Genomic DNA, 10,834 nt, shown 5'->3' with positions numbered 1-10,834 from the left:
AATTGACCTCAACATCAGAAATGAAATATGGAGTAATAAAGAATTACTTCAAAGAGTACAAATACCTGGTAGACCTATCATTTCACTATGTAATAGCTCAAATGAAAGAATTGGCCAATTCATTGACTACTTTCTTCAACCTATTGTACGTCAATTATGGACATTTACACCAGATACGACGTTCTTCATTAACAAAATGGAAAGAATAGAGGCTACTGATAATGTCATTTTAGCGACTTTTGACATTAGCAGTATGTACACAAATCTGAATCACGAAGAAATAATTCAGGCTATGTACAGAGCGTGGCCTAAACTTATAGCATATAATTATGCAATCCCACTCCCACCACGGACAGAATTTCTGGAATTACTAAGAATTACACTAGAAAACAATGAATTTGAGCTTAATAGCTTAATATATAAACAAATAGTGGGTGTTCCCATGGGAGCCCCTATGTCGCCAAGCTTAACAGACTTGAGAATTTTTGAAATCATCTCTAAAATACTAGAAGAATTTACACACGCTTTCAAAAAACCTCAAGGACAAACGTTCAATTTTTAGATGTAACAGTGTACAAAGGAAAGAGATTTATTACAAATAAAATCTTAGATATTAAACTATATCGCAAACCAACAGATAACTATTAATACCTGCATAGATCATCATCCCACCCATCGTCTGTATTCAAAGGTTTTATTACAGGAGAAATTATAAGATGTATTCGGTCATCTAATAATGTAGAGGACATAGAAGCACAAATTCAATTTTCAGAGAAAAACTACAGAAACGGGGTTATGTTGCAGACGAAATTGATCACATAATAACAACAATAATGAAAAGAACAAGGGAAAGTACATTACGGTACATAACTAGGAATAAAGGGAAATCACCACCTTTATGTTTCATAACAAAATGTATTCCTAGAGTTAAACAACTGGGTAAAACTTTAAAAAAACACTAGCACTTAATTTCGAATGATGGCACAGCAAACCAACTTTTTCAAAAACCACCCATTATTGCATACCAGAAACACAAGAACTTAAAAGAATATTTAACATCTTCTAAATTAAAATAGAATATAGGCGATTAAGCTATATCACAATATTCGCAAGTCAATTTAAAGAAAACTGAAAGAAGATTCACCGAGTGTCGTGCCCCAGAATTTTCGTTTATTTTTATCATGTTGCTGTAAGGCTATAGCACCTCATGAGGATAATGCCTAGGTAATATAAAACCTAAACCGAAACACCAGGTGAAAGTACATCATAAAATCAATTATTTCTTACAATTATCTATGCGTATACATGCGTGTATGATTTAACTATTGAAGGAATTATAAAATAGATACCTGCCTACATAGTTTGGTTCAAAACGAAACAAATAGTAATATCGACCGACTATTTTTAAAAATTCAAATATATGAAAATAAACTAAATATGCATTTATTGAAGAGATAATGAGATCTTACATTGATTCTCTTTAGCTATATATACTGTTACAAAAATAGAAGATTTTGTCTTAGTGATAATATTGAGATGTTTGGATTAATTAAGAACTCGTTCTTATTTCAACATCTCTGTGGATTTATGCTGTTAAAAGATATTTGTGTCTTAGGAATAGTATTGAGATATTTGGATTGGTTAAGAACTCGTTTTTATTTAAACTTTAATCTGATAGATGTACATGGAAACAACGATAGCTTCAGATTAGATAAGGTGGTTATAAGAATCAAAATAAGGAACATTCTACCTTCAATCATTGACATAAATATTTGGTTCTGCGTCGACGTATATAATATAGAACAATACGATAACAAAATAAAGAATGGTTATCCAATAAAGGTGGACTCAGATTTAGTCTTTTTAGCGAATAAGACATAAGACGTCTAAGACAATTAAACTAGTATGCATAAACAATGCAGATCGTATCAAATTATTTACGGTCAAAACTATCTTAGTATAATTACATAGTTTATCTCTATTGCCTTAATATATACATACAAATTGTCCTATTCTAGTTAGTATATGCTTTGATTTTTTTTGGTATCAATTACAAGTGTCCAATATCCAATCGTCTTCATTGGAGTATAAAGACACGCTGGTTAAATCGTGCTGAGTCACACATTGGTAGTTCAAATGCAGTATCATTTTGTCTAGGTTTTATGTCGATTCTGAACCCACTTTACTCTTGCTAGACTGATAATCATCACCCAGACTTCGGTGGATTAATCCTGATCAACACCGAGTAGAAAAATAGTTACTTCAATCTGTCTCATATGAAATAAAAGCTGTGGATCAGTTATATGAATGTAACTTTAACATTTTTTATGTTGGTCATTTCTACTACATGGTAGAACGACGAAAAACAACTGTTATATGTTATACAATTTCATGAAATAACAAGTTTTAGGAATAAAAACATCTCATCGAGCAAATTGTTATTCAAGACGTGTAAATACTTCAGAATAACTGCTTCACTAACGTGATTCTCATTTGTTTATAGTTGCTAACGTCATATATATGGAAAGTTTGTACTAGTATACGCTCATAACAAAAATATATATTTGGCAATTCCTTCCGCTAATCTTTCGAGAGTTTAAGTAAAATTAACAAGATTGACTGTGAATGGAAATGAAAATACCACTGTATAAATTTCGTGCGTCTAAATTGACGTCATCGGGAGCGCTCAAAACAAGATATATAGATACGTAGTAATGCAGGTAGAAATAACTGATCTTTCTTTAACTTTTCTCGATAAAATCTGAAAATTAATATAATGAATATAACTCTGAAGACGTATAGATATATATGCATTTCGAAATACAAGGTCAATTCGCCGAGTGTACTTCGATATATGAAGGTGGTATTGCCACGATGTCACATAACAATTGTTCATATTAGGCGGAGACAAAAACAAAACTTTGATTCTCCAAATTTCCATATAAAGTATACAAAGCGTTTATAAAGCTTTCAACACAACGGAGTTTTAACAAGTTTATCAAACATAATTTTGTTCTTCAAAAATCTGAATTATTCTATCAGAATTCACCCATTCAGAAATATGGTAAAGAAAATGATGATTGGTCATTAAAATCGTAAAAAGTTGGGGAACTATTGCAAACGCATAATATAGTGAAATACATAAATGTTAGAAATATATTTGTCAGTAATTCTAAGTTCGATTCCAATGATTTTTATAGTCTCAGCTAAAACAACAGTGAAATTTTAGCTAGTAGTATCCCTTTACGTATGATTCATTTGTTAAATGTAATTAGTATAGTCTAATTTAAGTTGAATGTAATTAGTATAGTCTAATTTAAGTTGAATGTAATTAGTATAGTCTAATCTAAGTTGAATGTAATTAGTATAGTCTAATCTAAGTTGAATGTAATTAGTATAGTCTAATTTAAGTTGAATGTAATTAGTATAGTCTAATTTAAGTTGTTAATGTGCATAGATCAAGAAATCAATTTGATCTTGATCTAAATTTTTGCATGACACATACTCTCTGTTGAGGACTTAACAACACTTTTCAATTCTATATCATTTGACAATTTAGCATTCCAGAAAATGCATTTCTGGCTTTAAATCTTTTCAAACTTCGTAAATGCTTTGTCATGCGATTGTTTAACTATAGTAGTTGTATCATTTAATTAATCATATTTTTGGAATCGATACATGAGGAGAATTTTGTAGGATAGTTGGTTCCAATATTTTTGTTAGATTTTAATCATTTCTTTAGAAATAACGAACTGTAATTTTAATTGGCCGAGGCGTTCTAAAAGTTATATTTTTCTCCGTAAATATATTGCACATGGTCTCCGTCACAACGGTAAGACAATGCATAAAATAACAAACTGGCAAAACTCTTAATTTCATCGTTATAATATTATAATGCGTCCGCGCTTCATACAAAACGTGGATCGGTAAACGCTTTTACATCTCAATAAAAGACAAACAGACACAATAAACTCTTAATTGAAAATTGAAACTTTTCAATACAATTGACCAAAGTCTATAAGTAAGAACAATATGTATAAACAAAACTTTAATGAAATTGTATATTTTCTTCTTTTCTACCTAAACCAGTCTGAAAGTTGAAAGTATTTTTGTCGTAATCTACAAATAATGATTCCAATAATTCCATGGCAATATCCAATTTATCACAGCAAGGTCATTTATAGGTTTCAGGTGATAAAAAGTAAGACGATATTAACTTTGAAATGTCATTCTTATTACTGTTGCTTTGAAACTATGATCTTGATTTAATTGATCTTCAATAAAAGTATATTCCCTTTCATCCGTTTAATTAAAACTAATCAACCGTACCTTTGTCGGTTCCAAGTGCCTAGACTTATTAACTTTTTTGGTTATGCATTAAAAAGTACAAGGTTCACATTTTTAATCCAGCTTCGCTTATGAGTCTTCTGTAGACGAAACACGCTTCTAAGCAAATATAAAATTTCAAGCTTGGTATTAATGATGAGTTTATGTACAACCAATGGGTCAGTGACACAGCTGGCTGGGTTTTTTTTATCCTCCAGGGTATCACCAGCCCAGTAGTCGGCACCTCTGTGTTGACTTGAGTTATTATTGATTTGGTCATAATCATAAATGTACTGTTTACAAAACTTTGATTTTTTTAAATACTAAGGCTTTTCTACCTCAGGAATAGATTAGCGTAGCTGTTTTCGCAAAACATTTAGGAAATTATGCCCTCAGTGCTCTTCAACTTCGTACTTGATTCAACCTTTTTTATATATTTGATTCGGGCGTCACTGCTGAGTCTTTTGTAGACGAAACGCGCGTTTGGCGCAAATATTAAATTTTAATCCAGGTGTCTATGATGGTCGAATTTATTTTATAGAAAAGGGCTTTTGAATGTTTTTATCATTAGATAATGAAAAAAACATGGTTTGATTCTTAAATAGAACTATTGCAAAAGTCTAGTGCTAGGTTTATAAAAATTTTGTGCCTGTCCTAAATCACGATCATCTAGCCATTGTTAGTCTTGTATGTAAACTCAATATAGATACCTATACCGAAATATTTTATTTTAAATTTTTGTTTCGGAGTTTTGTACAACGTAAATTTTCTAACTAAGTACACATTTTTGTTTAGGGCTAGCTAAAGCGTGTCTTTTTTTCTAATTCATATTTGTCATCTTTTTCGTTTCCTTACTTTTAATGTGTTGTTCAGAATGTTCTTGTAATCTTATTATTTTCAGAAATTTTGAATTATGTATGTATTATAATAAAACAAATAAAAATACATCGATAAACTGGTTTCGCTGAAGATTCAAATATATATATATATATATATGTATAAATAATGAAAGAAATCATTCGGATACCTTCACGGATTTAAACACCTTAGATACCAATAAAATATTAACTACACGAGCACCCTTCAGTAAAATAATATAATTATACAAACAGAAATAACGATACAACCTTTGACTAAATATGAAGACAGATATGACAGTATTACCTTAGATAAAAACATAATATAAGAAACAACAGTGTAACCTCAGATGATTTGATATGAAAAGATAATGGTAACACCTCAAATAAGATAATAACAACAATCACGATATAACCTAAGATATTAAGATAATAATAGATATACCAGTATAGCCTCAGATAAAAATATTAGTAAAATATTAAATTAGGAATATTAAGGGGGTACCCAACACTATACCCCAAAAAATTCCTGTCGTTTAATTTTTCTTAAATTTTGTTCATTGATAAACTAGGCCAACTTTAACATCTTGTAAAAATTTTAAAAGATTTGAACCATAGGTTTAAAAGATTTGGCAATTCAAATATGGCATCTTTTACATACTAGTATCGGCCAAAATTGGAAGTTTCTGAAATATGGGTATAGGGTTGAATTTGTAAAAAAAAATTAATTTAATCCTTAATTGACAATAGCATAGCTAATAATGATAGAGGAGAATATTAGTTCACTGATACCCCCTTCTTGTAAGTTTTTTATTCCGGTTAAAAACATTTGCCAGAACTTTAATAGGGGGTATCAGAATTAGCCCCGAAAAGTGAATGCTGTGCTTCTAGTATTTGAAGAAGAATTTTTTTTTGAAAAAATATGTGTCGTTTAATTTTTTCATAAAACTAAGCATTTGGAGTGCTATACTAGTCGGTTGTTCTTGCAAATTTTTTAAAAAATTTAACCGTTAGAATTTTTGGAATTTAAGTTTAAATTAGGCCCCACCCTCAAATTGGTTAATTAAATAAGAGCAAAATCTATTCAAAAAGTACATAATGGCCATAATTTTGTTTGTCTTTTGAACTAGGCCTTAGCTATTTGGCATGTGGATGTATCATCACAGGGTTAAGTGTCTTGCATCATGGTGACCTTTGTGTGACCTTCAAATGTGACCTCAAGGTCAATTTTATGGGTGCTTTTCAGTGAAAAACACAACCATGTAGGCCATAACTTCTTTGCCTTTTAACTTAGGCCTTACACCTTTGGCATGTGGATGTATCACCATGAGGTGGTGTGCCTTCTTAAATTTTGACCTTCATATGACCTTGAACTTTGACCTCAAAAATGATATATGTGTTTTTTGGTAAGAACACTTGTACATGCCATGACTTTCATGTAGTTATGAATTCATATTTATTCAAAAAAATCATATAACAAAAGCTTTAATCGACCATACAACAATATAGACACATGTTATGACATTTCAAGCCATTCAATGCACACGGAATACATAATGGACATGTAGTCACATAGAATTGTTTGAAAAGATAATCGTTTCTATTGAAGCGCAGTGTACGTACTTAAATACTCAACAGACAGCGAAGTGAAAACTTTCTAGGAATCAAACAATAGGAGGAGTTATGCCAAATAGCTATATATATACCAATAAAGGGACAGACAGACAGGGGTAAAAAAATCCCCCCATCCCCCCCAAACCGACAATCAGTTGCAGGGGGAACAAAAGGATGTAATTTATTTTTGATTTAAGATACAAGCTGTTGAAATTAAAAGCATGACACACCAAAAGTACACATGATACATAGGCAAAAGCTTTAAAGTTGGCAGATGCTTTACATGATCAAGATTTCAATTTATTGGTCGTTTGGCCAGATTCAAAAATATACGATTCAAAACATAACGTCAAAACCATTGGTGCAAAGAATTACGGCTTATGAGAGATGAAATAGAGCTGACTGTGCAAAATCCTTATACTGTTAAATCAAGTTCGTAAAACATAGACCATTTTTTAGTATTTCTGCAGAGGTTTTTAAATATGACAATTAGATACATGTACAACTGACTTTTAGTTAAAAGCACGGCAGTTACAAGTTTCACATTATTTTTGGGCCCCTTATTATGATAGAGAATGAGTACTCTATTCCGTAATAATCTTGAATTGAGACTTGAAAATAAACATTTTCACTTGTCACTTGCAATTTAACATCACACGTTCTTTTTTATATTTATTTCAAAATTGCATTTGATAAAAAAAAAATCGGAAAGATACACAAACATGACAATGGAACAACAAAAGAAAATAACAAATTTTGCTATCCCTTCGAAATTGAAGTTTGATAATAACATGTTCTATTTATATCATACATGTGTAGTTTCAGTTTCAACTATGATTCTAAATATAGACTTTACTTTCCCTAAAATTGCGGACGGAATAGAATACAGCCGTTAATTTTCTACACATGTCAAGATAATGGTTGGAAAAAGATATTAGAAAGATAAAGTTTTTTCTCAGATGAATTAAGAAATCAAAAATATGTGTAGTTTTTTTTTTACTGAATGACAGGTTTTTTTCTTCTTTTTGCCTTGTTCCTTGACATTTTAATGATGCACTGGTGGTTGAGTATCCCTCTAGGTATCTTCTAGTCCAAATAAAATAATTATGACGTCTGGCAAGGCTATTTTTATTTCTGGGACGCCTTCCTACGGCGTCCCAGAATTTTTTTTAAAATAGCCTTTCCAGACGTCATAATTATTTGGACTAGGTATCTTCAAACTTTTTACATAAATATATATATAAATCATTCAATAAAATATTCAATTGCACTTTAAATAATATGACAGCAATTATAAAATCATGAAGTATTCGTAATGTTTTTTACATTACTACATGTATTACTATGGCCATAGTGTATTTTATTTAAAAATACTAGTTTCGTTTAACAAAAAAAAAGTATGAGAAGTGAATTCAGTTTTGATTTAATCAAGTTGATAAGAAGATCTACGAACATAAGCATTGTGTAATTGTCCAGGGATTCTTATTTATTTGGTTAAAATTTTATTGTCGGAGGGAGCTACCATTTAAGAGGAGGGTAGGAGGGGTCCTGATAATAAAATCCCGGCTTAAAAACATGAAATCCCGAGGTCCGGAATTTAGATAAATTTAAATCCCGACATCCCGATATCCGAAAATAGAATTTCGGATCTCGAAAGGATCAATCCCTAAATCTTAACATTAGAAACACTCGATCCTGGAGTCCCGATAAAGGTCATATCTACCCTCATTTGAGGAGGGGGGCTTGGATGAAATTTGAAAAAGGCAAGACAGGCTTTGGAACAAAGGCAAGATCAGTAATTTAGCATAACAGGATGACAATTTATGAAAACAATTTCAGTAAACTAATGAAGATTACAGGTCCGTAAAGAATGTAAAATAAAAAGTGCAGGACAATATAATGATGAGTTCAACTATAAAACAAAATGCAGGACAAAGTTTTATAAATCCTAGCCCTCCCCCCCCCCCCTTATTATCAAATGGTAGCATCCTTAGACTTTTTGCACTTTATTTCATTTTATTTAAGACCTACATGTATTGCCAAGTAAAAAACGAAAACAGTAATGGTGCCTTCTCTTTCTGTTTCCCTCCTTTTCAAACGTCCTTGTTTTCTTTTGGTAAATTTATTTCACTTTGAAATTTCCCTATTATGTCTCATTGAAGGTTCATTTATTGAAAATGATTAACTTTAATTGATTTTTAAGGATTAAATGAAAAACAAAGGGTGTACAGCTGGTCTTAACAATAACGTAACATTCTAATCATGATCTTTTAAAAGCTTGCATATTGCACAATGAATCAGACTATGAGTAAGAGTTATCTTTTCTTAGGTGTTCTGTACCCCTTTAATAACAAAGGAAATAATGATATAACATCGAAAAGAACATAATAACAGAAGGAACGATATCAACTCAGATAATAACATAATAACATATATGAAGTCATACATGCAGTATGGTGAGGTTTTCAAAAATTCTCTGTAAAATAAAAACATAACAACCTCAAACGACACCACGTTCATTTTAAAAACCTAGTGTTCAAATGGTTAGCACACACACATTTACAATTGATGTCTAAATATGTTTGATAACATGATAAGCCAATTGGCATGTTTCTGTTTAAATTATACACTATAGAATCAATAGAACTATAGATTACTAGTGTTGGCCTACACAGAACTTTGATATTTGTGCAATTCGCGTACATTTGTAATGCCACAATGCTAATATCATAATATCACAGAAAGAGACGATTAGCCAATAACGTTAGTAACGTTGATTTAACTCTGTTAAACCGTTGCAACTCATCCATACAAAAAAGAATTCGACATTGGTATCAGGAATTGTTGCTACAAAAACATCTCAATCACTAAATATACTAACAAAATAACAGTGAACAGAGCATGATAAAAGACGTTAAACATTTCAATAGAATGACACTTGCTTTTTTACCCCTTTCAAAATGATTAAGTCTACTTCTTATCAATTCTACAAGATATGAGAATAAATCAAACTATTCATATCGTTTGATACGCAAGGTATATATAGGACCGTAGCGATGATGTTATTTACATTTTTAGAGGTCTGATTGCTGTCAATTAAATTAACTGTGCGTTAATTCTCAACTATCAGTACAAGAAAAACGAGCTTTGCTTACTTAATGTTTAAGATTTGAAAATACTGGTTCGAACAGCGGTATACTACTGTTGCCTTTATGTGAGTGGTTAGTAAATGTTAAAACAGAGAACAATTAACGTACGGCAATAACTGGGTGCTCATTACATAACTGATATTTTCAGATTCGAGACAAAAGTTAAACTGATGTCGTGATGCTGATGAATAATTATGATGAAAATGATATTTAGTGGATTGCATTTCGTAGCAGTGTAACACGACATGAGAATAATTTGTTTTTATTTAATGTATTTTAGGTAAAATGAACTATCGGATTATTCTATGACGCCATGCATCTGATACTAGCTGTGGTAAGTTTTTTTTCTATAATATATCATTTCAAGTCATTGAAAATCACATTGGAAGATAAGATAGCTCTTTACTTGTTATAAAAGTTAACCCATTTAGTGTCCAATGATTTAAGATGTGCTTTATTCGTAACTGGAAAACATATCTAAACATTTAGTAAATGTTTCAGCATTCGCTACATTGAAGACCTGTTGGTGACCTTCTGCTGTTTTTTTTTTTCTACGGTCGGGTTGTTTTTACACATTTCCCATTTCCATTCTCCATTTTATATCAAGACATTATGCGGAACTAAATCAGTGAGATTTCTTTTTCTTCCTTGTTTATACGTCAGGTATCTACTCTTTAAGACAAAACAAATATCGTGTATGCATCGTCCACTAAGAACAAAAACACGATACTTTTCAAAGGTCTGAGTGCATAAATTCTATGAATGTAACCTATATGCCCTTTTTTTTTATGTTTTTGTAACAATACTCCCATATAATTTACTTTTGTATGAGTTTGATTTGGTGAAGTGATTAAAACCAATGTCTATTAAGTTGAATGTCTCCTCGCA

The 10,834-nt window shown here is 31.0% G+C and overlaps 1 protein-coding gene across 2 annotated transcripts in view; it reads left to right on the top strand.

Annotated features, from left to right (window-relative positions):
• Positions 1-10,218: 10,218 nt before the first annotated feature.
• The window catches only part of LOC134688378 (uncharacterized), a 240,308-nt gene continuing 239,692 nt past the window's right edge, over positions 10,219-10,834 (top strand). For both annotated transcript variants that reach the window (XM_063549060.1, XM_063549057.1), the window contains exon 1: positions 10,219-10,280. The gene's annotated coding sequence lies outside the window, so the exon portion shown is untranslated. The remainder of the gene's footprint in view (positions 10,281-10,834) is intronic.

The sequence above is a fragment of the Mytilus trossulus genome, chromosome 10, assembly GCF_036588685.1.
Source record: "Mytilus trossulus isolate FHL-02 chromosome 10, PNRI_Mtr1.1.1.hap1, whole genome shotgun sequence".
Classification (NCBI taxonomy): Eukaryota; Metazoa; Mollusca; class Bivalvia; order Mytilida; family Mytilidae; genus Mytilus; species Mytilus trossulus.
The sequence above is the reverse complement of the archived record's forward strand: the minus strand, read 5'-3'. Positions and strand labels throughout refer to the sequence as shown.